Genomic DNA, 26,907 nt, shown 5'->3' on the forward strand with positions numbered 1-26,907 from the left:
TGCACAACCTTTTATCCGAAGATCCAAATAACGAAAACCTCCGAATAGCGGACATTTTTTCGGTCCTTGAAGAAAGGTCCTTGAAAACGTTCACCGAGGGCGGCCCGCAGAGGTGACAGCGAAACCTCCGGTCGGACCTCGAAGAAAGGGGAACTAAATCCCCATTCATAAAAGAGAAGGTGAGGGTATATTGCGCGGGAGGGTTAATAATTGACAATATGCTGCTGCCTGCCCGCTGAGTTAAAAAGTTCCCACGGTAGCACGATACACAGTGTATCGTGAGTGTTGCGTGGGAACTTTTTAACTCAGCGGGCAGGCAGCAGCAGATTGTCGCTGCCTTCAGTTTCACCCCACCTACACCCCTCTGCTTCCCGGCCATGTGTGTGACCCCTTCCCTCCCCTCTCCAGCTCCCCGCTCATTGCACCGGCGCGGGGGCTATGCACTGTCTTCATGTCGGCGATGCTAGCAGGTCAGTGCCAGACACCGGAGACGTCAGGACCAACAGGACACCGACCCCCAGCAAGCACGGAGATCCCAGAGACCCACAGCCAGCAGCAGCCCAGCCCCGTTCCAACTCCAGAGGAAAACTGCAAACTGGCCGGAGACATCAGGACCACCAGAAGCCGCTCCCCGATGGCCGCTACGGCGACAAGTGGCAGTTCGCCCACAGCCCCCTCATCGGGACACCGACCCCCAGCCCATTGCAAGCACGGAGATCCCAGATCAGCAACTCCAGCCCAGCCCCGCTCCAACTCCAGAGGAACACCCTCCCCGTATGGGCAGAAGCTGATGGTGTGCAAGGTACGTCTTGTTCTTGGGGTCGCGCAGCTCGGGCTGTGGGCGAACTGCCACTTGTCGCCGTAGCGGCCCATCGGGGAGCGGATTCCTCTGGAGTTGGAGGGGGAGGGGGGTATTGTGCTGTTTGATCGCCCCCTGCTATCCCAGGGACAGGGAGACAGGACGTTCACCGAGGGCGGCACGCAGAGGTGACAGCAGAACCTCCGGTCGGTCCTCGAAGAAAGGGGAACTAAATCCCCATTCATAAAAGAGAAGGTGAGGGTACATTGCGCGGGAGAGTAGGAATCCCAAGACAAAGTTGAGTGAGCGTTCACCGAGGGTGGCCCGCAGAGGTGACAGCGGAACCTCCGGTCGGTCCTGGAAGAAAGGGGAACTAAATCCCCTTCATAAAAGAGAAGTGGAGGGTATATTGCCCGGGAGGGTATATCGCCTACCTGGAAGTAACCGGACATTTTTCCCAGGATATCGTCTGCACACCAAAGCTCACCAAAGCTCACGTTTGGCGCCAAACGCACGTCGCCTCTGCTGCACACGGATATAAGAGTGTGAAAATGTCCCCTAAGGGCATGTAGCCCCGCTAGGGTGACATGAGTGCGAGAGGTGATTCAATGCTGCGGTCACATTTATAAATTCAGGAATTCATTCAACACACTGCATTTCATACAGACATTTATTCTGCAAGAAAAAACTACACTGAAGACTCAAACTCGCGACCGAGGAACTGACGGGATCAAGGCGCAAACTCGCGACCTTGCGGATATGAGCCGAGCATTCTACCACTGAGCCAGCCATTAAAATCTACGCTAAAAAATTTCCATTCCGAAGACCGACAAATTCCGAATTACGAAAAGTGTCTGGTCCCAAGGCTTTCGGATAAAAGGTTGTGCACCTGTACTACTTGTCAATTATAGCAAGTCCTAATTCCCGTCTCTGTCCCCGATTCGCAATTTTTTCAAAGTTACCTTCTTCCTCAGTATACTCCAACGTAAAATAATCTGACAGTTTAATTGGAGGTAGGTAAAACTATAGGGCATAGGTTTAGGGTAAGAGGGAAGAGATTTAGGAGAGAGATGAGGAAGACCTTCTTAACACAGAGTCGAAGTAGCTGCAATGCACCGCCTGAGCGGGATGGTTAAAACAGGGGCACTTACAACATTTAAATGTCTAGATTAGCACTTGAATCGTTGAGGCATACAAAGCTATGGACCAAGTTCTAGGTGATGGGATTCATACAGAACATTGTCCACAGTTCCTATGCTGTATGATTCTATGGATTGTATCTGCAATTTTCTTGGTTTCATTCACAATATCACTTCTGTCCACTTTTAAGAATCCCCATATTGCTCTTGACCAATACCCAGCAAACCACAAATAATTTTGTGGTGGTTTTGCTGTTTATTTACATTTTCTTTTCATATTCCATTTTGTAGCTTTACATTTTGTCACAGACATTCTTTGTGTCTCTCCCAGTTGCAAAGAGCTGTTGTTCTTTTTTTCCTTTTAAAATGGTTTATTTTTAAGTTTTATGTTATTTTGGACGATAAGGGCAAATTTTGGACAAATCAAGCCTTTCTTTCCATTATGCGCATCAGATTTACCCAGTTTACTGGGAACAACCTCTGCATGTCTATAAACCTTGTACAAATCTTCTTGGTAATCATTTGACATTTCTCGTTTTGCAATGCTACATTGAACACGGTTGTAGTGTGATTATCATCACAAAACAATCAGACACCTGCTGCATTGATCTGATATACAAGAAGAAATGGTCCCATGACAATTTTCTGCTGTTGTTATTGTTGAACACTCAAGGACATTTCTGTAAGTTGCTGTGCAAGGCTAGAAATCCCCATGACAATTCTTCACTAAGTTAAGGGTTGTAAAGCGCAATGACAACTGAAAGTAAAGTGTAAATATAATGGAGAGGATGCAGCTTTGGAAACCAGCGCTCCAACAGTGTGTTAAAGAACAGGAAAAGGGGGCAGTATTTCTCAAACCTCCTGGTGAACCATAGATGTGGAGATGATTTTAGAAATGAATCAAACCGTAGTTTTACCAAGATTAGACATAAAGCAGGTAGTCTGACAAGACAAGATCTGTAGAAGGAAGTGGTGCAGCGTAAGAGCTGGATTTAATCAACACTCATGTGGAAAGTGATGCAAAGGTAATATCACCAAGGGTATTACGCAGATGGGGAAAGCCCAAATCAAGTCAAGTCACTATTATTTCTATAGCACATTTAAAAAACAACTCTTGTTGACCAAAGTGCTTTACATTGGTGGAGGTACTAAAGTTATACAACATCACATATAAAATCACATTTTGCTCTCAATAATAATCACTTTCGATTACATTTTACAAGTATTTTCTAATCAATTTGACAATTAAGCAATGATGTTATACTGCAAAATGCAGAAGTAAAAACAAAAAACATTCACAATCAAAATGGATCAGTACCAAGAATTTTCAAAAATAATCATGTTGCCTAGTCTCATTTACATTACCTTTTGAAACAGAGTTTACACCACAGTCATTACACCATAGTACCATAGCAAGATTTTGGGTTACAGAACAGATTCCAAAATTAGCTCCTTTTTTTCAGCTGCCAAACAGAAAAGTACAGTTTATAGATCAAGACCACAAACTCGTATTAACCTATTAGTTTACCAAACATCTCCTGTATGGTTTGTTGATTGGACCATCTACAACATTAACTTCAAAACACTTTAGCACCACAACGCTGTCTCCATAAAATCTTCCAAATCCATTGGAGGTCTAAAGGAACCAACGTCACCACCCTTTCCTTAGCCAACAGCTCAACATTGTCAGTTACACAGTCAGTTCAATCGAACAGGACATAACCAAGCTCTTGAAATAGAGGTCTCCCACAGCAAGTGGATTCCATGCCAACAGAGAAACTCGAGAACATTTCAACCTTATTGAAAAGAAAAGCAACCATTCTTGTTAACTTGTGAGAATCCATGAACAATAAGTGCTTAACAAGAGGCACCTAAAAAGGCACCAAGCTTCTTTGAGCAGAATCAAATAAAAATGGACTACAAGAAAAGAGTACAAGAAGAAAGGACGTCTTACTCCAATTGCCAGTCATGTCTCACTCTCCAATCTGGCTATTTATCGCCCAATCAGTCCACTCACAATCATTAGCAAGCTGTCATCAACAGTGCTATCGAGCAGCACGTACACACCAACAGCTATTCATTGCTGCCCACTTTGAAATTCACCAGAATTACTTACACATAGGCTATAATAAGGTTTGCAGCCAGCAATGGAACAACTGAATTCTGGAAGGCAGGCAGGAGTGATTGTCCTTTACATTATGGAGTCATTTGACTGAACCTGACATCAAGGTGCCTGGGTAAAACTGGTCAATGGGCATTAAAAGGAAAAATTAGCCAGTGCTTGGAGTTATAGCTCCCACAAAGAAAGATGGCCGAGGTTGTCAGACGTCAATCATCCCAGCACCTGGGCATCCCAGCAAGCAGTGGTTTAAGCACAACTTATTTAGCAAGCTTTCCTTCCACCATAAGGTTTGAACTGGTGATGCTTGTACAATTCCATTCAAAACTTTGACGCAAGTAAGGCAGTTATGCTTGCATGCATCATGACCTGTGCAACTCTCAAGCATGGCATGATCAGTGGCAAGTACCATTTTCACCACAAAATTGCCAGTTAACAATTATCACCAACAAGAGTGGCTAACCATCTATCCCCAACACTGATATTGTCAAGTCTTCCACCATCACTGTCCTGGGGTCGATGGCTAAACATTTAACTGGACCAACCATATAAATACCATAACTACAAGAGCAGGTAAAAAGAAAGTCAGCCCTCAGAATGACACACCGCCCAACATCAAGATCTTTCCACTATTTGCAAGGTGCACGCTGCAAATTCGATGGAAAATCTCCTGCGTGGATAAGTAATACACCAACAACACTGTAGATGCATTATAATATTCAAGGAAAAACTACCCATTTGTATAATATCCCACCAATCACCTTGAACATTCATTTCTTCCAACACCAGCTTCGGGTGCACTGTGCCACTTCAAAATACACTGCAGTTCCTTCCTACAAGGAGAAAGCCTGGGCTAAGCATCAGGTGGAGGCAAAGCCCACGTTACCCAGGGGAGTTGCGTTCCTAGAAAACAGTCCATATCAGTATTTTCCATTACACAAAGCTACATCACCCGAGCACGAGTCAAGAAATTAAAGTTGGAAAAAAAAACATGTTTAGTTACTTTCTTTCATCACAAATTCTGAAGGGGCAAATGTTAATCCACATCTCAGTTATCTGTGAATTCTGTAGGGCTGTTACCTAAACAGCCACTCGACCGAGGTCACTAAAGCAAAAAGTATACAGTTACATTTCCATATGACAAATGCACATCAAAACATTTTACTCAATGATACCATGACTATTACTATATTAGTAATATAAACTTTCCAGCTCCTGCAAGTGTCAATTTCTCCAGCATTGATAACATGTTTATTGACAGCTAGAATCTCTCAGACTGGAATGGCATAATATACAAAAAAAAATCATTTTGCTTTGACAGGAAATTAAATAAAAGGAAAATATTAGCATAGTAATTAGGTTGTTACACCACATGGTATATAGCTCATACTTCAAGGGTTGTATTTGATTTGCGAGAGCTGACCGTTTTCATTCGGAACAACAGTAGCATTGGCATAACCAGATCTGAAACAAGTGTCAATCAGATTTCTGGCTGGCGGAAGTACAGAACACTTTAACCTTCATTTCACCCCATGCATTCAACCATCCATACAGCAAATTAAAACTGATGACAACGAACTATAAGAGGAATAATTCATGTACATCCAAGCACATACATTCCAATTTTAAAGCAAAAAACATTCCTATTATTTAAACATTTCTTTAATCCTGAAGATTGTCAACTCATGATCAGGAATTTAATAACAGCTGTATGTTTAGGAATAATATTTTGGCAGCTTAAGATTTCTGCAACAGTACAAAATAATTTTTAATTTCTGTATTTCATGCCTAAAACAAAAAGTATTGTGCAGTTCTCCAACACTAAGCTTTGGAGTACTGAAGTGTGGGCAAAGCCAGAATATGCCTAAACACATTTACAGTTGTTGGTCAAAGTCTTTAGTTACATGATTTTAAAAACAAGCTAGATTGTTTTCACATCGAAAAAGAAAAACGTTAATAACTTGTAATTATGAACTTTTTCTGCATGATGTACTTTTTCTAACTCATGTGAGAGGGTGCAAAATCTGAATAGTTATCCACCTGTCAGTGAAGGGAGACATCAAGTGATGAAATTTACCAATGCCCCCATTGTGCCAGCACACCCTTTGGCCAGCTAAGGAAAGAAACCTCAAAGACAGGACTTAAACATGACACCAAGCTCACTATCCAAGGAGCAGCAGTGACATCCATTCTCCATATGGATTGAAGACTTGGACAACCTACAGTTTGCACCTCAACGCACTAGAGTACATAATTTGAGTAACCAATGCAGATCCTTTATCAATGCCAATACTCACAACATGCAGCAGGTTCCAACTGAGCTCAACCAGCTCCTATGAGCGGGTTACTTGGACAGCATGCTTAATGGCAGACTCCAAAATAAGAAATTTATTTCATGCTCCATCACACGATGCTGTGGCGCAGCGAATGCAATGCCGGAGACCCGGGTTCGATCCTGACCACGGGTGCTGCCTGTACGGAGTTTGTACGTTCTCCCCGTGACCTGCATGGATTTTCTCCGAGATCTTCGGTTTCCTCCCCACACTCCAAAGATGTATAGGTATGTAGGTTAATTGGCTTACTGTATGTAAAAATTGGCCCGAGTAGGAAAGTGTTGATCCGTGACAACGGGGATCGCCGGTCGGCGCGGACGCGGTGGGCTGAAGGGCCTGTTTCTGCGCTGTATCTCTGAACTAAACTAAACACGGATTTCCAGAAGAGAAAAATAATATTTCAAAGTTTATTTCAAATGTTACATCAACCATATATGGTTTTCATAGTTTAAAAAAAATGTAAAACCAAGTGCAAAGGTGCGCTCAGAACTACCTACTCTGACAAACACCACAGCCTCAGAGACAGAATCTGTGGATCCCGTATAATACTATTCTGCCACCTCAGAACCCACAGAACTGAAGTGGAAGCAAGTCATCCTGAACCCAGGACTGCCCAAAGAGAGAAGATTTCTTAACACATGGTTCTGATTTAGTCAATCTGAAACTTGATCATGTTTAGTTTTCAGACCAGACGGTACAGGAGAATTTATATCAATTAAATAAAATATGCAACAAAAGTTTGAATGATTTGAGGGCAACACCATAACTTCAGCATTATTTTCCAATCTGAGTAAAATCTTTTTCTTAGCCATTGCCCAGTTTTTACCCTGAAGTGAAGCAGAGAGAATGGCAAAGATATGCTTTTCAAGCTCTACCAACACTGTGAGGCATTAAGAGGTCATTCTCACAAGAATGTAGCCAACAAGGCAGAAATTAAGTTTTCATCCACCATGTTTCCTAACAATTATTATATTTGGTTAACAAATATACCCCATTTAAGATTCAAATATAATAGTCACAAAAAAACTAAATAAAGGAATGCTTTAGTAGTTAAGGGCCTGTCCCACTACGGCGACCTAATTCGCGACTTTAGAAGAGTTTGCCCTCGACTCATACTCACAGCATGGTCGACACGAGGTCCAAGGAAGTCTTTGTAACTCTCCTTCATGCTCGAGAGTAGTCCCTGCGTACTCGAGGCCTCAGCTAGGTCGCAGCGTATTTTTCCCAACATGCTGAAAAATGCCCGCGAGTGAAAAAAGGCAGCCATGGAAAAATCAATATTTCTTTTACTCGTAAGTTTAGTCGAGGTAGGTTGTAATTCCATTGTATGTAATCGAAGGCAATCAAAGGTAGTCGAAGCTTCTTAAAAGTGTCTCCACTCCTTCTCCACCCTCTCCCCCCCTTCTCTCCGCGCTCTCCGCCAGTGGGGGGGGGGGGGCGGCTTTCTGGAAGGGACTGGTTTCCAGAGGGCTAGTATGGACATTGTGGGCCAAATGGATTCTTGGGGTGGCAGCTCAGTCATTCAAGCCTGATGTGCTGGCAGCTCACTCACGGCTGGTGGTCTGGCAGTTGACTCACGGCTATTCCTTGAAATTCCATTTTAAGCAGGGTGCAAGGCCACCAAATTCAAGTGCAGTTTCGTACCACTTCAAGCAGGGTGCAAGGGCACCAAATTCAGGTGCAGTTTCCTACCACTTCAAGCAGAGTGCAAGGCCACCGAATTCAAGTTCAGTTTCCTGCCACTTCAAGCCGGGTGCAAGGCCACCGAATTCAAGTGCAGTTTCCGACCACTTCAAGCAGGGTGCATGGCCAACAAATTCAAGTGCTGTTTCCGACCACTTCAAGCAAGGTGCATGGCCACCAAATTCAAGTGCAGTTTCAGACCACTTCAAGCAGGGTGCATGGCCATCAAATTCAAGTGCAGTTTCATACCACTTCAAGCAGGGTGCAAGGCCACCAAATTCAAGTGCAGTTTCATACCACTTCAAGCAGGGTGCAAGGCCACCAAATTCAAGTGCAGTTTCATACCATTTCATGCAGGGTGCAAGGCCACCACATTCAAATGCAGTTTCATACCATTTGAAGCAGGGTGAAACCACCATCAGACCGCACAAAACACCCCATAAACACCACACTCACAATTCAATAGACATTCAGTGTGTTCAGTTGATTCACAGCTCAGACAGTCGTGACCTCTCCCTCCCCCATCTTGTAGAGACTGAGCCACACCCACACTTCAGGGTTTTATAATCCCTCCCACTCCCACCAGAAGGGGCATGGCCTTCATGGCGTGATTGACAGGAGAGATTCTCAACATTTTTTAAACACTAATAACACTTTTATTTTCATTGATGGGAAGAATCCTCTGCACCTGATGAGCAGAGGGGGACGGAGTAAGATGGCCAAAAATCACAGCCGTAAGTGGTAGCATTTTATCTAAAATCAATATACAGTGCAAACAGGAAGTTGTCAAGTTTACACTTTTAATCATTTGCCATTTTAAACTAACCACCACCAACCATTTGCTGTGCTTTATTTCAAACCAACCACATTTTCATTTTCAAACCACATTAAGGGCACTCAAGGTCAGTAAAACCACACTCACAGTTTAGTAAACATGTGTTCAGTGTTATTCACAGCTCAGACTGAGAGACGTGACCTTCTCGCTCCCCCCCATCTTGCAGAGACTGAGGCACTCAACACTTCCGGGGTTTTTTTTAAATGTTTTTATTTTTTAAATTATTTTATTAGAAGCGTAAACACATCATAGCAACACAGCTTGTATATCAATTACATTCATACAGAGCTTGTATTCTTTTTATAGAATTTTTTTGAAAGATTGTACAGCTATAAACTAATAAAGTTGGAGATAGGTCCGTAGATTATAAACCATTGTTATTCATCCAATCCTGAGTTCAGGTTTCAGTCCAGATTCTGTGTTGAACCAATTTACCTCTTTAAGAAATCAATAAATGGAGAACATATTCTAGAAAATAGTTATGATTTGTCAATTAAGACAAGTCTAATTTTTTCCAAATATAAGGTCTCTGTAATTTCTGTAATCCACATTTTAATTGTGGGGGTTGTTGGATTTTTCCAAAATCTTAAAATAATTTTTTTCCCAGTTATTATACTATAATCAAGAAAATGTCTTTGATTTGTTGTAAGTTTTACACTTTGTTCTGATATCTCCAGTATTATTAGTTTAGGATCGGGATCCAATTGAATATTAACAACTTATAGTCCCTCCGGCCTTCAGGAGAGAGAATCTCAACATTTTTAAAACACTAATAACTCTTTTATTTTTCATCGATGGGAAAAATCCTCTTGTCCTGCACAGCGGAGGGGGACTCCGAGTAAGATGGCCAAAAATCACAGCCGCAAGTGGCAGCGTTTTTTCTAAAATCAATATACAGAACAACAAGAAGTGGTCAAGGTCAGACTTTTAGTAATATAGATTAATCACTTGTAAAAAGAGACCAAGAGTATTGTAGCCAAATTTACTGATTACAAATAGCTGGGTTAGCAAACTACGAGAAGAGCCAGGAGTCTGTAAAGGAATACAGGTTAGCTGAGCCAGCAAAACATTGCAGATGGAGTGTAATGTGGAAACTGAGAGGTTATACTCTTTGTAAGAAACAGTAACATGCAAATTCTCATTTGTGTGGAGTTAAGCCAAAATGTAGCAGTATGTATCGATCTGGGAACCCTAGTACATGAAATGTAAAAGACTAGCAAGTAGCGCAAGTGATAACGAAGGTTAGTGAAACAATGGTATTTAATGCAAGGAACATTTCCATATAACTTTACAGAATGCACCTGGAGTATCGAATAGTCTTGATCTTCATATAGATATTACGACCATTCAAAGAACAGAAATTCATCCTAATTAAATTCACAAATCACAGCCGAAAAATTTGAAATGGGAAATAAAATTCACTCAAGAGATTATCGGACAAATTTCAACAATGCACACACGACACGACTTTGCAATACAGAAAACCACAATGCAGAACATTTTCTAGACACACAACCACTCTGTATTGCAGGAGCCATCAGTATTTATAAAATATTTTCTTCACTATTCAACCATAGCCGACCTTCCACCTTAATATTACTTTCCTGCCCCATCCTCATATTACAGGTCCACCACCGATGTTTCAGCAACTGGTGGCCTGACACCTCCTTTAATCCAGATATAATTACAAGAGCATGATTGAAAACCCACCCAAACCACCCCCCCCCCCCCCCCCCCACCCGCCATAAAACTTGGTGCCAAGGCCAGGTGAGGTAGCCGGTCTTGACCTCATCGGGAATACTGCGCCAATCAGCGGGTCGAATTTGCCTTATGAGGCCGGGGCTCTGGAACTCCAGCCCGGCCATTGCCAGCGTATCCGTTCCCATAGCAGACTTCTACACTCGATCAGCGAGTAGACTTTGCTGTCTGGGACCGAGGCTCTGGATCTCAGGTGCGGTCGGAACCAGCAGATCAGTTCCCATAGACTGCGTTCAAGGCAGAATTTGCAGCCCAATATCTCAGCTCCACAGCTACCTAACCAGACCGTTCCGGTAGCATTGGTCTCCTTTAAGAGGACAAGATCTCTGTTGGTCCAGCAAAATGGATAATCCAAAAGACTCTGGAACCAAGGATGCTAGAAAATTGATGGTGGACCTGTACTTAATTTCTCTCGCATCCAATGAAAAAAATAGTAATCTCACCTTTCATTGCTATTGATGACTGAACTTTCACAACTATTGTTGATACCATTCCGATGAACCTGCACTGCACACCCTTTCTAACAAGCATCTTTTTAACACCGTCTTCAACAGCAAAGGGTCGGACGATCCACTCATCACGAGAGCGGTCGTCCAGTCCAGGAAAGTAATGTTCGATTACTTCACTAATTGCCAGAAGGTGGGTTGAGATCTCCTCGTGGAAGTGGCATTCAGAATCTGGCGTAGCATCCAGGAGAGTCATCATCTCAGGGAAGATAGTCGTGTCACCGTCCTGGACTCTTCTCTGATAAAGATGAATCTTCCTCCTGAACACTGCCACTTTGTCATGAGCTGTGTGTAGCATTGGGAGGTTTCCTTTAAGTGACAAGTTCAAGGATTTCACCTCGGCGAAGAAGTCAACCAAGTAACCTTCATCACGAACAATTCATCCTGCAACTTTTCCTGAAGCCGATTCTCCTTCTCGGTACACCCTCTCTCCAAGATCAGCACGATTTCTTCTTGAAGTCACACGATTGAGAACTTTACCACGCGAAAGCCAGCGCACCTCTGTGTGGAATATCAGAACAGTGAAATTGGCGCTCATTTCTTCACACATCGCTTTGAAGATGCTCGAGTTTGTTGCACTCCCTCGGATATAGTTCACAATCGTCAAGACATCTGAAAGCACTTCACGAAGACCAGGAGGGAGAGTCTTTATTGCTAAAACACGGCGATGTATCATGCAGTGCGTGAAAGAGACATGGAGAGCGACATCCTTCATGAAGGCTTTGAAGCCGGATCTGCAACCGACCATGGAAGGTGCCCCATCTGTACACACCCTGACAAGTCGTTCCCAGCCAAGCTCATGTTTGATGAGGAAGACTTCCAGCATTCTGAACACATCTTCTCCCTGAGTGGTAGTGGCCAATGTCTCCGAGAACAGTTACTCCTCCATCATGGCTTCTCCGTCGAGGTAACGAACGTAGACTAGCAGTTGGGAACACGAGGCAACATTTGTTGACTCGTCCAGTTGCAGTGAATACACTGGACTGCTCTTCAAGGAGCTCACTTCTTGCAGTAGAATATCATTACTCATATCCGAGATTCGACTTTTGACTGTGTCATTCGAAAGGGAAACCTGCCTGAACTTGTTTGACTGCTGTTCCCCCAGCACCAACTTTGCTGCTTTGAGAAAGCATGGCTTGATAAGCTCTTCACCGATGCTGTGAGGTTTCTTAGTCTGTGCGATTCGATAAGCAATCCAGTATGAAGCCTCCAGCGCTGTTTCAATTTGGCGAGCGCAGTGACCCGTCGTATCGATACAGGGAACCCTTGAGTGCAGCTTCTTTTCGTTTGAAATAGTCCACGCCCTTCCCCGCCAGATCGCTGTGACAAGAATCCGAATGGATCTTCAGTTTGCTGGGCTTCATGCTCTCGTGGCTCAAAACCTTGGCACAGATAACACATTGAGGCCTGACCATGGATTTTTAAACAATGCTTGTGAAGCCGAACTTGAGAAATGCTTCACTATACGTGCGCTTCTTGGCAGACATGGTTCACAACCTCAATGTAGCACACACTCGTGGCCTCAAAACGACCGTGATTTGTGAGAATTACAGAAATTTGTTCTGTGACCTGAACTAAAGTGCCATTATGAAATGATAGCGAAAATGGGTAAATGTAAGACCTCCTCACAGTTTGGCCATGCACGAATGTTAACACACGGCAGTTGGCAAGCATGAGCCTCCATCGCACATGATCCAGGCCACGCACAGTTTGTGTGCGTATACGTACGCGCATACACAAACAAAATACTGTGAGTGGTATGTACCTTTGTTAGGTTCCTAAAAATGGGCTCAACAAATTGATGTTATTTATGGCCCCTTCATGACCCCCGAAAAAACCTCAAACGACCCCAATGGGGGTCACGACCCCAGGTTAAGAACCGCTGCACTAGAAGGTTATAATGCATGGGATCCCGGGGAGCTAGCAGAATGAACTGAAAATTAGCTTCATGGAAGGAAGCAGAGGGTGAAGGTGAAAATTTATTTTTTAGACTGGAGGCCTGTGATTAGTGGTGTACTGATGAAGCTGAGTTTTAGTTAAAATATAAAAAGATATTAAATAGGTTTCTGGGCTAGCTTATAGCTTATATTTAGTGTCAAATTAGGCTTGCCTCAGGTTGCAGTGTGTGGGATAATAAACACCATAACATTGTCTCCCAAGTGACAAGCAGAGAGGAGAAGCTAGAGAGATCTCTTTGAAGTAAGATGCCATAAACCAAATGGCCAATGTTATGGGGGAGGAGGCGAGAAAGGAAGAGAGAAACAGCTAGTCACATCTTTGAAGTAAGATGCCATAAACCAAATGGCCTATGTTTATGAGGGACCAAATGACAGCGAGGAAGCAGCGAAACAGCTAGGGTGATCTCTGTGAAGATAAAATGGCATTATCCAAATAGCCAATGTTTATGAAGGACGAGAGAGGAACAGGGAAGTGGAAAGATAAAATGTCGTAAACCAAATGGCCAATGTTATCTTGTACTATGTAAACAAAGGCCTTTGATGTGATGCATTCTGTGGAAACCTTTTCCTGTACCTCTGACCATGACTAATGTCTGTGAAATGTGCTAAGGGGACAAAAAAACCCTATTTAAGGCAATGTAATTCTGTTGTTCAGAGAAGGTGAACGGAGGACGGTCAAGTGTCTGTAATGGTCACTTGACTGGAGTCCTCCCTCCTTCCATCGGCCGATGTTAAGTAAAGTTTTGATCTGGTCTACCAAACAGTTTGTGTGGTGTCTGTTTATTAAGAAGCGAACCTGGTTTAGTAGTTATAAAAGTAGCTTTTTCATTGGCGTAGTTATGCAGGCCTCGCTGGGACCACATCAACAGCTGACTGTGCAAGAGGTTGCAGAGGTTGCCGGGATTGGAAGGGAGATAACTGAGCTCTATCGGCCCCCTTGTAAGACCGACTCCCTAGAAACTCCCGGGAACATCTGTGATCCTTCATCAGACATTGAATTGGTTCCCTGCCGAGGTTCTTAGCAACAGACAAAGGTAAGACCAGTTGGGCTTTATATGGGGTTTTTTTTTAAGAAGGGATTGTGTATGTATTTTTAAGACAGAATTGTGTATGTATTTTTAAGAAGGAATTGTGTATATTTTTAAGAAGGACTTGAGCGGTTTCTCTTTTTCTCTCTCTCTGTCTATCTCTCTTTGTTTTGTTTTTTTCTCTCTCTCTACTAAGGGCTCATCGGCCTCGTTGAGACATCCGTGATTTGTCGGGTTGAGATACGGGGGTTGAGGTGTGCGTCTGGCTTATTGAGACATCTGAAGAGTTGTCGGATTCAGAAATAAGTGGCGTTGTATATTAAAGATTTAAGAAGTCTGCCAGGTTGAGAAACGGGGGTCACGGATAGCGGGTCTGCTTCGTTGAGACACTTGGGGCTTATTTTAAGAGTTAAGGAGTCTGCCAGGTTGAGAAACGGGGGTCTTGGATAGCGGGTCTGCTTCGTTGAGACACTTGGGGCTTATTCTAAGAGTTAAGGAGTCTGCCAGGTTGAGAAACGGGGGTCACGGATAGCGGGTCTGCTTCGTTGAGACACTTGGGGCTTATTTTAAGGGATAAAACGTCTGCCAGGTTGAGAAACGGGGGTCTCGGTTAGCGAGTCGGCTTCGTTGAGACACTTGGGTCGTATATTAAAGAGTTAAAAAGTCAGCCAAATTGAGAAACTGGGGTCTCGAGTAGCGAGTCGGCCTGGTTGATATATTTGGAACGATTCGGAATTAAGAAGTCTGCTTTCTCTTTCTCTTTCTTTCTATCTATCTATGGGGAATGCTCTGGATAACAGTCCAACATGTGTGTTATTTGAATCCTAGGTATAATAAGAAATTTAGAATGTTAAGTTACAAGTTGACCAAACGGTTAGGGGATGAAGCCTGGCCAGTAGGGGGAACATGGAATGTAGAGACATTTATATGGGAAAGGAAGACAGGAAAGAAATGGAAGAAAGGAATTATAACATGGAAAGCAGGAACAGAGGAGAAGCATGAGGAAAGTAGAGTTCGAAGTTAGATGGATACTGTATGTAAGAAGGGTATAGAGTTAAGAAACAAGGAAAGCACTAGGAAAGGATGGAACGTATTGCAACTAGAATGCCAGTGGGCAGAGGAACAAGAGGAAATAATTAAAAGACAGACAGGAGGTGAGAAACAGGTGATGGTTAGTAAAAAATAAACCCAGTACTGGTAAATCCTCTGGAGGAGACTTCATGTCTGGCACGACGACCCTATTTGGTAATGAAGATGAGGAGTTAGATAATCTTGGGAGATGTCCACCTCCCTATGTCCTACCAGTAGCAATGGCATGTTTACCTGGGACAGTTCCGTCAGTAACATCCCTATACCTTGAAGTTCTGACCTTACAAAGCTCCCCAGGATTGGGAGCACGGGAATGCCTTTCTGTGCATAATTTGTTTAACGCATTGATGCTACCATAACAGCTGGTCATTGTTAAATGTACTGCACACACTGGTGCTGGGGACCCTATAGCAAAAGGCAATGCGTTGCCGATAGTGTATCCAAACAGGGCAGCCTGTACATCCAAATGCATAGTGACAGCACGTAAACAGATGCTGGCAAATAGAACGGTCCTGCCAAACATGAAGGAGGTATGTACATTACAGAGGGACGCCTCTTATATATATAATATAACTATGGAAACAAGAGGGCTGTGCCATTGATTCAGCACACCCCGCTTGGACAAGTTGGTGTATTCGATACATTTTTACTCGTCTTACCCATGCTGGTAAGGAGGGAATGATAGGATAACAAAGGAAACGTGGTGGCAGGCCTCTGAATGTAAAATTTGCCAACAAAGTAATCCAGGCAAATCATTTAAGATACCCTCAGGGGTGACGCCAATGCCATCACGATCGGTTGAATGTATACAGATTGATTTTATTGAAATACCAAGGGCCCAGTGTTATAAATATTGCTTAGTGATTTTAGATTTATTTAGCAGGTGGAGTGAAGCTCTACCAACCACTAATAATACTGCTGAAACTATGGTAACATTGTTGTTAAGAGAAGTTATTCCCAGGTTTGGCCTACCTAATGTCATAAGCTCAGACAATGGTCCTCATTTTAACCACTATTAATAAGGAAAAATGTGCACATTGTAATATTCAACAGCAATTTCACTGTGTACACCACCCACAGGCATCTGGGATGGTGAAAAGAGTCAATGGGGATTGCAAAACAAAATTACCCCGGAGGTAAATCCTTTTTCTGACAGGCAACTATGTTATAAAAAAAATTGGGGATGAAGGGAAATTTGATGGAGAAACGAGGAAAGAGCTAGGGAGACTGAAAAGTCAAGGGGAGTCTGACTAATCATGATCTGGATCAATGTCCAATTAGGGTAAGGTAACCAGGATTTTGGTAAACAGAAATCTTGTCAGAAAAAGGGAAAGTAAATTACAAAGAGACGTCTTTGAAGATGAAATATTATATACTGCTGGTAAAACAATGTTTTTGTATATATACTGCTTGTAAAACAATGTTTTTTTATGTGGAATGTGTGAAATTCGAAGCAATGAGCAAAGTTGTGTGTCGCTTTAAGAAGTTTGTCTTTTAAAATGCAAATGGGACAGACAGGTTATGGTGTGCTCCGTTAAGAAACAGGCATGAATGGGGGGCGGAGCTATACTCGAATGATAAAATGTGTTGGTTGATTATAAGTCTTTTGAACCAAGTTTTTAAAAAAAAGACTCTTCCCGATTAAAGTGTTAAATGAGATTGGAAATGTCAAAATTACAGAGAAAAAGAAAATGTATTATTGATTACTGATTCTGAGTGGGAAAGATTGTTTTGATATGATAACAGAGGTTGTCTTTTAAAATGCAAATGAAGCAAGATTACTGTTTTCAAGCAAACAAAAAGATGTTGAAGCATGTGCTGTGTGAGGGAAATTAGGTAGATGAAAAATTGTCTTATGACTTACAAAAGGGGGTTTGAGGGAAGTAGATTGGGGAAGAGAACATATTTGGAGAATTGAATATTTAGGTGGGGAGAGCCTCTTCGGATATTATCGAATTAAAGAATAAGTTCACAGGGAAGTGTTAAGAAGGAACTGAGATACGAGGATCAAAGGAAGACAAAAGTGCTGGAGAAACTCAGCTGGGAACAAGATTCACAACTTTTTATTGATACAGGAAAAGCTGCTGTCCACCCCCTGGAGAGTGGGGGGAAGCCACCTACAGGCCCTGGGCAATTAACTAATTATGTATGGTCGGCTATTAACCCATGTCTTGCCAGATCTACATTCCCAGGTTAGAGGAATTTTTGCTGGAAACCAGTGACCAAGGCCATAAAAGCTATACGATGATGGTGCTGGGACAAGAAGAAATTGAGACTGTGTTAAAAGAACAACCAAGTGTTGCTAACAACATGAACTGCTGTAAAGATTGAAGATCATCGTCGCTGGATACATTTGATTGACTGTGAACAGTTTGTGGAAACAAGGACGATGGGCTATGGATGCTCCCTTTATTCTGGGGTGGCCCAGCCCACATGGACTGAACTTTCTTCAGAATGGCAAGCTTGCAGACTAACCCACATTTAAAGGATGGTACACACCTTTTAAACAAGATTGAAGTCAAACATGTCAAGCGCAGCAAAGATATCCTGACTACAGACAGTAAGAGGTCTGCAAAGGCCAGTTAAATCTATCTGTTTTTGTCACAACCAAGGCACTGGTGTATTTTTAGGAAACAGTATATTTGTGACAGGCATTGTTATGTTGCAAATGCAGTGCCACACAAGAGAAGCATGAACCAGTTACACCAGCACACGGGGAGTTCCAAGCGAAGCCGAATAAAGGCTGAGCAATTTTAATGATCCTTTTCCTGTCCTATGGTAGTATCTTAGTGTCACGTTCGGGGGAGGTTGGTGGCCATTTAAAATGTTTGGAGGGACTTGTGGAACGATTGTCCACTATGAAATGATTGTGTTACTAGTGTACTATTAATTTGTCTGATGAGATGTTATGGTTTTCGTATGTACTCAGCAAGGACTGTAGTTGTTATCAAAAATTTGATAAAAGGATGGAATGATGAAGCTGAGTTTTAGTTAAAATATAAAAAGATATTAAATAGGTTTCTGGGCTAGCTTATAGCTTATATTTAGTGTCAAATTAGGCTTGCCTCAGGTTGCAGTGTGTGGGATAATAAACACCATAACATTGTCTCCCAAGTGACAAGCAGAGAGGAGAAGCTAGAGAGATCTCTTTGAAGTAAGATGCCATAAACCAAATGGCCAATGTTATGGGGGAGGAGGCGAGAAAGGAAGAGAGAAACAGCTAGTCACATCTTTGAAGTAAGATGCCATAAACCAAATGGCCTATGTTTATGAGGGACCAAATGACAGCGAGGAAGCAGCGAAACAGCTAGGGTGATCTCTGTGAAGATAAAATGGCATTATCCAAATAGCCAATGTTTATGAAGGACGAGAGAGGAACAGGGAAGTGGAAAGATAAAATGTCGTAAACCAAATGGCCAATGTTATCTTGTACTATGTAAACAAAGGCCTTTGATGTGATGCATTCTGTGGAAACCTTTTCCTGTACCTCTGACCATGACTAATGTCTGTGAAATGTGCTAAGGGGACAAAAAAACCCTATTTAAGGCAATGTAATTCTGTTGTTCAGAGAAGGTGAACGGAGGACGGTCAAGTGTCTGTAATGGTCACTTGACTGGAGTCCTCCCTCCTTCCATCGGCCGATGTTAAGTAAAGTTTTGATCTGGTCTACCAAACAGTTTGTGTGGTGTCTGTTTATTAAGAAGCGAACCTGGTTTAGTAGTTATAAAAGTAGCTTTTTCAGTACCTCAAGGATCCGTGCTGGGCCCATTGTTGTTTGTGGTTTATGTTAATGATTTGGATGAGAGTGTACAAGGAATGGTTAGTAATTTGCAGATGACACTAAAGTAGGTAGTATTATAGATGGCAAAAATGGATATCAAAGATTATAGCAGGATCTTGATCAGTTGGGCAAGGGGACAGACAATGATTAATGGCGTATAATGCGGATAAATGCGAGGTGTTAAACATTGGGAAATCTAACCAGGACCTTCACGGTAAATGGCAGGAACCTGGAGTGTGTAGAGCAGAGACCAAGGAGTGCAGGTAAATAAGTTCATTGAAAGTAGCGTCACAGGTAAATAAGGTGGTTGAGAAGGCTTTTGACACATTGGTCCTTAGTCAGGGTATTGAGTATAGAGGTTGGGGTGTTATGTCACAACTGTGAAAGGCACTGTTGAGACCAAAGTTGGAGTATTGTGTTTAGTTTTGGTCACCCTGCTATTGGAAAGATATTAAGCTAGAAAGAGTTCAGAGAAGATTTACGAGGATATCGCCAGGATATGAGGGCCAGAGCTATAGAGAGAGATTGGACAGGCTTCCTTGGAGACTGTATTCCCTGGAGCTCGAGGATGAGAAGTGATCTTATAGAGATGTATAAGATTACAAGGGGAATAGTTTGGGTAAAATACTGTGCATCTACCCAGAGTTGGGGAATGTGGAACCAGAGGACATAAGTTTGTTAAGGGTAAAGATTTAACAGGATTATGAGTGGCAACTTTCTCCCCACACAGGTGGGTATATAGAATGAGCTGCCGGAAGAGGTAGTTGAGGCAGAAACTATAACAATATTTGAAAGACATTTGGACAGATACATTGATAGGAAAGGTTTATAGGTTGAACCTTTATCCACAAAATTCTGAAATTACAATACATTCAAATGTCGATAATGTAATAATCTTTCAAACTAACCATATGCATCCACATACATGCTGAAGCATTGTGCTTGATTTGTCAATTATTACAGATGCTTCACATCCAAAAATAACCACTTCCATTTTATTTATTCCATCTTTTGCCTATTTTCAGTTTGAACGTCATTTTGTCATTTAAATGTTATATGTTGCCATAACCTAAATAATATCCGTTATCACCCAAGTTTCTGAAAGGAGTGGCTACAGATATAATGAATGTATTAAAGAAGCCCTTCCAAAATTATCTTCATTATGGAATGATTCCAGTAGATGGAAATCTATCAATTCCGAGGAGCAAAAAAACAAATTATGGTTTAGTTAGCTTAACTATTTTTTTGGAAAAGACTGTCAATTCAGAGCAATTAATAAAATCACAATACATTTATAGGCAGTCAATACAGTTTCATGAAAGGGAAGTCACGTATGACAAAACTAATAAGAGTTTCTGGGATTTTGTACAGAGATGATAGATTTTCATTTGACATTTGCTCAGGTGCCACTTTAAAGGCGCTGCACAGAGGTGCACAAATTTTTAAGCACACAATTATAAACATGCAATCTAAATCACTTTGTGGACCACTTGTGCAGAGAAACCCCAAATTTCAGCTATCATTCCAGCTGTGCTATACACTGTAATCTAGCAGTACAGTTAGAAGATTAAATCTGTCATTTAACTCCATTCAATTCAATTTAAGGAGGCAGGTTTCATGCGATTTACCTGTTTGGAAGAGACTGGACTTTTAATTTCATTTTCTGGCTCACAGTCTGTATATTAGTGGGTGCCACAATGATCAGTACCAGCCACTCAGCTATCTTTAATCTTTATAATGATTCAACAAAATGGCAAAATGTCACATATCAGTGTTGCTGATATAGAGCTTAACAAGAAAATTGGCTACTTAGAGAACAGAAGAACTTTGCAAAGGAATATCAAGGTTAAACAAGTGAACAAGATAGAACCCAGAGTTTATAGAGCTATACGACATGGAAACAGGACCTTTGGCCCAATTCATCAAAGCCAACCAAGTTGCTTAACCAAGCTAGTCCCATTTCCCTACGTCTGGACCATATTCCTCAAAGCCTTTCCTATCCATTTAGTTGTCTAAATGCCTTTTAAAATGCATTATAATAGTAAGATTAAATGAGAACTTACCAGTTTGAAGTTTGATCTTTATTTTATGAGGAGTTACGTTGAGGGATTACGTGAAGAATCCGCCAGCCCGCATGCGCGTCAATCTTCAAAGCAGCGGTGTGAAATCACAGATAACAGTTGATGAACTGAATATAGTAAGATTCGAGAAACTAGAACTACCAGCTGATCTTTATGAGAGAGGGTTGGGCGCGGAATCTTACTATTTTACTTCAGAGTCACGTGAGTGACTACGTGAAGATTTCAAAGCTCTGTGAATTCATGCCGTGGAAACGAGTCCATGCATCACTCACTGCATCAATTGACCAAGGATGAGTGAACATTAATAATGCATTCAGACATGACATACATTTAGACATACTGATGCTTTTTAATGAACAAAAAATGACAATAGTACCCCTCTCATCCGGGAGGAAACTATGAACAGAACTAAAAATAGAGTTGACAAATACCCCCGGTCTGCCAATGGGTTTGTTATAAAATGTTTGGAAAAATCGTTTGTTTGACCATCCTGCAGTCGCTAAGACGTGGTACAGCGGAAGGTCCATAACCCTGCTGCTGAAATTGTTGCAGCTCTGGTGGAGTGAGATTTGAAAATGTCAGTGTTCACTCCTGCACAAGCCAGAACCCGTTTAACCACCTGGAGATGGTCTGTACTGATACCTTCTTATGAGGTTTTATGTGACTAACAAACATTGCTAGATCAGTGCCCCTAAGGCTCTTAGTGACCTTCACGTATTGTAGTAGATATGACCACACACAACCGAAGGTCCATGGGGTATGCCCAAAATCTAGTTTGAGACCTGATGTCCCTGGTCTGCTCCGCTTGACTAAGCCATGAACATAAATTGTTATTTTGCCTGCAGATATAACCATCCTGTCTAGTCGCAGCTTATGCAATGACTGGACCCGTTGCGCTGAACCAGCGCCATGAGCATAACCACTTTGTAAGTGAGTTTGACCAAGGACAGGGATGTAGCTGGAGGCCACCGGCGAAGCGGCGTCAGCACAATGTTAACATCCCATATCTCTGCGTACCTGGGCCTGGGAGGTTTGAGTTGAAGATACCCTTCATGAATCTAGATATCAGAGGGTGAGACCCGACAGAGTGGGTCCCGCTCGCTGCAGAAAATATGATGAGAAGGCACGTTTGGCACAGTTAATGGTACTATAACTTAATTTTTGTCAAAGACCCATTCGATTAGATACAGATAATGCTAAAGATCCAACTATGGATAAACATAATAAAATTCTACTATTGAAATTCAAGCTAAACAAATTGTTGTCAGAGAAAGTTATAACACTATTTCAAATTACTAAACAAGAACATTTTGTATTCGGGGACAAACCCCACAAACCTTTAGCACGCCAATTGAAAAAACGGGAAAAAGAGAATGCAATACTAAAGATTAAATCAGATAGAGGGGAATTATTAACACCACCCAAGGATATCAATAAAAGATTTGCTCAATTTTACCAGAATCCATATACATCTAAAACGTCAATAGACAATAATAAAGTCTCAGAATTTCTGGATAATTGTAATCTCCCTCAATTAGAACTGAGGGAACAAGAGGAACTGGGAGCACAAATTACTTCTAAGGAGATAGAAGACACAATAAACACACTTAAGAATGGAAAAACACCAGGACCAGACGGATTCAGTAACGAATTCTATAAATCCTTTTACGACATAGTTACTCCACGCCTACAGAAAATGTATACATATGCTTTTAAAGAGCAAAGATTACCTGAAACATTAGCAGAATCAACGATCACACTAATACTTAAAAAAGATAAAAATATAGAAGAACCAGGATCATATAGAGCTATTGCTCTGTTAAATACGGATCAAAAAATAATAGCGAAAACACTAGCTAGAAGACTAAACAGGTATGTTAGTAGATTAATAAATGAGGATCAAACAGGATTTATACCTAAGAGACACTCATTCAATAATTTGAGACGCTTGCTTAACATAATGCACTCACATAAATCTCATGACCAAGAGTTATCTATCATTTCACTGGACGCAGAAAAAGCGTTTGATCAAGTAGAATGGGATTATATGATTAAAGTATTGCAAAAATTCCAAATGGGAGAGAACTTCATCGCATGAATAAAATTATTATATAACAAACCCACGGCTAGAATACTAACTAATAATATACTATCCACGAAATTTGAATTATCAAGGGGTAATAGACAAGGCTGTTCATTATCACCGCTGTTATTTGCTTTGGTAATTGAACCCCTTGCTGAAAAAATAAGAACACACCCAGATATTTATGGTTATATTACAAACCACTCAAATAACATAATATCTTTATATGCCGATGATGTACTATTGTACATCACAAAACCACAAATTAGTATACCAAACATATTAAATTTAATTGAGGACTTTGGATCCTTCTCAGGATATAGAATAAACTGGAACAAAAGTGAAATTATGTCGATAAAACCAAAAGACTCAACACACCTCTGGAAATTCCCCTTTAAAAAAGCCACAGAAAAATTCAAATATTTGGGAATTGAAATTACTAGAAACTACCATGATATGTTTAAAGCCAATTATAATCCCTTACTTAAGAAACTAAATAATTTGATTAAATTCTGGAAAACACTTCCGATGTCCCTAATAGGCAGAATAAACGCTATAAAAATGATCTTTCTACCACAAATCCTATACCTATTTCAATCAATACCTATATATCTCCCAAAAAAGTTTTTCAAAAAATTGGATTCAGACATTACAAATTTTATATGGGATTATAAATCCCATAGAATACAAAGAGCACACCTTAATAAACGAAAAGAGCTGGGTGGTCTAGCGCTCCCCAACTTTATGTATTATAATTGGGCAGTAATTATTAAAAATATGATTCACCTGCTGGACAATTCTGCCCAGCAGGTGGACTGCTCTCCGTGTAATATAGGAACGACTCTCCTCTCACCAATACATCTGAGTAACAAAAATTATAATAAAAATCCAATTATACATAGCACAATTAGAACATGGAAACAAATAAAACAGAACCTAAAATTAAGAAACCTATCTCTTTTAATACCAATAGTTAATAATCCATCGTTTAAACCATCAATTATAGACAAATCATTCATACAATGGGAAAGAATGGGAATCAAAACGCTCGGAGATCTGTATGAATTGGGAAAATTACTATCATTTCAACAACTACAACTGAAATATAATTTGAAAAATAATCAATATTTTAAATATCTTCAAATTCGTGATTATCTGAAAAAATACACAAAAGACTATCATAATATGCGTACAGACTTACTGGATGAAGAAATGAAGACAAAGACGGAATCAGCTAATCTAATATCGTACTTATATAACATCATCTTAAACATAGAAATACCCACAACTGATGGAATTAGAAGAGACTGGGAACAAGAATTAGCTATAAAAATTTCAAAAGAGAGCTGGGATAATCATTTACAACAGGTGCATAATGTTCGATCAACGTACGACATACTCTCATCCAATTCAAAACATTACATAGACTATATTATTCAAAAACTAAAATAAATAAATTCTTCCCTAATGTCTCACCCATCTGTGATAAATGTCTGTGTCAAGAAGCTACCATAGCGCATTCTTTCGTTTTTTGTACAAAAATACAAAAATTCTGGAATGAAATATTTGACATCTTTACAAAATTAATTAAAATAAAACTGGTACCAAAACCAGAATGGATTATTTTTGGAATATCGGAAGGTAACCCTGAACTAAACGTGTTTCAGAAGAATTTACTCAATTATGGGCTAATAATGGGAAAAAAGCTTATACTTAAATTCTGGAAAAACGCGGCCACACCAACAATAAAAATGTGGATATCAGATATGTTTGAAACACTACATCTGGAAGAGATGAGATTCCTCTTAGCATGCAAAGCAGACCAATTCCAAAAGACGTGGTGTACGTTTTTGGAACTATTACAAGCATGAGGTGCAATAGTAATTAAAAAAAAAAAAATTTAAATAAATAAATGGTGCATTTATAAAACAACAAAAACAGACTTGGTTGGTAGTTCCCTTTCTGCGGAGTTTAATGTTATAATAGTGCGATTGTTTCTCCTTTCTTTTTCCTTCTTTTCTAGGGTCTACTTTCTTTCTTTACTTCCTTCTCTAACTTCTTTTCTAAGGGGCTTTCTTTTCTCAACACTCTCTTGCACCTTCACGACTCTTGCGCACTTTCCTTACTTTCTTTACTTCTATCTTTTTCTTAAAGCTTAAAAAATGAAGCGGTACAAAAAAATGTATTAAGACATACGTGTTGTGTATTATTGTAACTTACCGTACTTCTAATAAAAATATATTTTTTAAAAAGAAAAAAAAGACCCATTCGAAAATGAACTCCCAGATGTGTTATTCGTGCCGTATATATATAAATTAGCATTTAAACAAAATACTTCCCATCTCCTGATGACGAAAAGTACTGCTTATCTGGTGTTATCCCTGCAAACTGCAGTGAGCACATCAATGGTTCGGCCTAACAACCCGAGCATGCAGGAACAGTCTTTTCAGAGTCTGCAAGTCAATGAATTGATTTTATCATGCATTGGATGGTTGCCCGAGTCACGGGCTGAACCAGCAATTCTATGTTAGAAATAACCATATAAGGTTCTATTATCAATCCCAACATCAGCGGGAACCATGGCTGCATAGGCCAGTCACTACAAAAATGACTGAAGCCGGATTTTGATGAATCTTTTGCAACCCGACTGATGAGGCAAAATGGAGGAAGACATTCCTCCTTAGTGTAGTGAGAATGCATGCCTCTGCCATGCCACATTTTTTTTTCTCCTCTTTTTGCAACTGGTGATTGAGCCTGGATGCAAACATCTTGGTCTTTAGTGTTCCATGAGCCACCAAGTCATTAATACTTTGTGATCCAACATCCATTCTGCTTTGACATTGATTTTACGTGATGATACACCAGTGCCAAATGAGATTAGGTAAACTATCACCGGATACTTTGACTTGATTGCACCCATGTGATTAACATATGACACCACCAAAGTGTATCAACTTGGATTTGCGCATGCAGATTATGCATATTCACACAAAAACCTTTAACCCATTGAATGCACCTCGTGTCTATAGGTAGTTGATACCATATAACTGAAGAATTGGTAACTCATGCAAATCCCATCACCTCCGTAATTAGAGATGGTATTAGTAATTTCCCATCTTTGAGCACTAGCATCAGTTTGTAATATAACTGAAGATTTTCTGACGAAAGTTAGTGGAGCAATGCTAAATATTGTTTGTCCACCATAGTGACTTTCATGGAGGTAAATAACAAGACCTACTTACCAGTGTCTCTAACTTCAGGTCCCTTACCTTTGCTGGAGTTCCAGCGAAATTTCATTCGCAGACTCTGTCCATGTTGTCATTTCCATTAGATCGCTGATGCTGCTAACCAACTTCTCTTGTAATGGCTAGTCCATCTCTGATGGAGCAGCAATTTTAGAGGCAAAGCACACCGCTTTCCCTCATGCAATTGTCGTGCATTATGCATGGGACCCCGGCACCTAGTCATATTCGGGTTCCTGTTTGGAGTTAATCCATACCTTCGACACTTTTTCTAGAGTGGGAGTAATTGCACCTGAACCATCCGTATCCTCAATTTGTCTGTGCATGCCTTGTACCAAGCATGTTTTGCGACACCATCTCCCATGGTCTTATAATATATATGGCTCCATTTTCATCCTTTATACATCCGAATGGGAGGACTTATGCAACCTGAACCAGGGGCTGCCTCACCATCTTCATCCTTCATACATCCG

The 26,907-nt window shown here is 41.0% G+C and overlaps 1 protein-coding gene and 1 long non-coding RNA gene across 2 annotated transcripts in view; one reads left to right on the plus strand and one right to left on the minus strand.

Annotated features, from left to right (window-relative positions):
- dcun1d3 (defective in cullin neddylation 1 domain containing 3) overlaps window positions 1-26,907 on the minus strand; it is a 62,985-nt gene that overhangs the window by 19,243 nt on the left and 16,835 nt on the right.
- Window positions 796-19,438, plus strand: LOC116985540. Its single transcript, XR_004415296.1, has 3 exons — window positions 796-806; window positions 9,260-9,267; window positions 19,312-19,438. It is a non-coding gene; the product is annotated as an uncharacterized LOC116985540 (long non-coding RNA).

Source organism: Amblyraja radiata, chromosome 22 (genome assembly GCF_010909765.2).
Source record: "Amblyraja radiata isolate CabotCenter1 chromosome 22, sAmbRad1.1.pri, whole genome shotgun sequence".
Classification (NCBI taxonomy): Eukaryota; Metazoa; Chordata; class Chondrichthyes; order Rajiformes; family Rajidae; genus Amblyraja; species Amblyraja radiata.